General features: G+C 34.7%; 1 pseudogene; it reads left to right on the top strand.

Annotated features, from left to right (window-relative positions):
* Positions 1-79: 79 nt before the first annotated feature.
* LOC124892685 lies at positions 80-1038 on the top strand (annotated as a pseudogene).
* Positions 1039-1956: the final 918 nt, after the last annotated feature.

The raw sequence follows: 1956 nt of genomic DNA, 5'->3' as shown, positions 1-1956 counted from the left end.
TCAAAGTTTATCAGAAGCCTGGTCTAAAATTCCTGAAAAATTAGCTTTTTATGATTACATCGGCAATAATCCAGCAAAAAAAGGATTATTCAAAGCAGTTTCAATGGATAACGGGGATGGAATAGCGGTTGGATGGTTAGGACACCCTATCTTTAGAAATAAAGAAGGGCGTGAACTCTTTGTACGTCGTATGCCTACTTTTTTTGAAACATTTCCGGTCGTTTTAGTAGACGGCGATGGAATTGTTAGGGCCTATGTTCCTTTTAGAAGGGCAGAATCGAAGTATAGTATTGAACAAGTAGGTGTAACTGTTGAGTTCTACGATGGTGAACTCAACGACATCAGTTAAAGTGATCCTGCTACTATGAAAAAATATGCTAGACGTGCTCAATTGGGTGAAATTTTCAAATTAGATCGTGCTACTTTGAAATCCGATGGTGTTTTTCGTAGCAGTCCAAGGGGTTGGTTTACTTTTGGGCATGTTTCGTTTGTTTTGCTCTTCATCTTCGGACACATTTGGCATGGTGCTAAAACCTTATTCAGAGATGTTTTTGCTGGTGTTGACCCAGATTTAGATGCTCAAGTTGAATTTGGGGCATTCCAAAAACTTGGAGATCCAACTACAAAAAGATAGGCAGCCTGATACAACATTGCTTTGGTATCTTTCTTTTTCCCTTATTTTCTTTCTTTTACTTTTATTGACATAGGGTTCCAGAGAAATCTTTATTTGAATCAACTTCATTTTCACTCTTGTTCGTTCTTTATCTGGAAGATGATAAAAAAAAGAAAATAAAAAGAAACAAACAGGTATGAAAGCTATAATTGTAAACCACGATCGAATCTATGGAAGCATTAGTTTATACATTCCTCTTAGTCTCGACTCTAGGGATAATTTTTTTCGCTATCTTTTTTTGAGAACCGCCTAAAGTTCCAACTAAAAAGAACTAAAAAGGTGAAATAATTTTTCATTATCTCAGTTGAAGTACTGAGCCTCCCGATATCGGGAGGCTCAGTACTTCAACTAGTCTCCATGTTCCTCGAATGGATCTCGTAGTTGTTGAGAAGGTTGTCCAAAAACAATATATAAGGCGTACCCAGTAAAACATACAAGTAAACCAGATATAAAAACGGTGACTAGGGTTGCTGTTTCTATTCTTATCATATTTATATAATTTCAAGACCCCAATGGATCTATGATAGGATCGTTTATTTACAACGGAATGGTATACAAAGTCAACAGATCTCAATGAATACAATAGGATTTATGGCTACACAAACTGTTGAGAACAGTTCTAAATCTGGTCCAAGACAAACTGTAGTAGGAGATTTATTAAAACCATTGAATTCGGAATATGGTAAAGTCACTCCTGGGTGGGGAAGTACTCCTTTGATGGGTGTCGCAATGGCCTTATTTGCAGTATTTCTATCTATTATTTTGGAGATTTATAATTCTTCCATTTTATTGTATGGAATTTCAATGAATTAGATCTATAAGAACCGCAAAGTCCTTACTTTTGAGTCCAAAATGAATCATTTAGAGCTCCGATTTATAGTACATTCTATTTTGTTTTGGTAGTTCGATCGTGGAATTTCTTCGTTTCTGTATTTTCGGAGTATGAGTGTGTGACTTGTTATAATTGATTCTATTGATAGTATAGAGAATGAGTCTGTCATCTTGATAGAGATGGTTCTATTTCGTCAGATATTTATTCTAATATTTGGAACATGAAATAGATTAAGAAATATTAGAACTATGATTCATACTTAATATTCAAACCTCGTGTCCAGGCTCCAAAAAATTTTCAAACAAAGAATTCAAATTTCTAAATTGAAAGATTCTTTTCTTTCAACCCCTAGTTTATATTTTGACCAAAAGCAAAACCTTTCTTTGAATTTTGTCATTCTATTTATTCAGGGAATAAGTGATGATCCGAGGATTCTTACTCAGAGAATCCT

The sequence above is a fragment of the Capsicum annuum genome, unplaced genomic scaffold (genome assembly GCF_002878395.1).
Source record: "Capsicum annuum cultivar UCD-10X-F1 unplaced genomic scaffold, UCD10Xv1.1 ctg49645, whole genome shotgun sequence".
NCBI classification, from domain to species: domain Eukaryota; kingdom Viridiplantae; phylum Streptophyta; class Magnoliopsida; order Solanales; family Solanaceae; genus Capsicum; species Capsicum annuum.
Note: the sequence above shows the minus strand (reverse complement) of the source record. Positions and strands in the feature narration are given on the sequence as shown.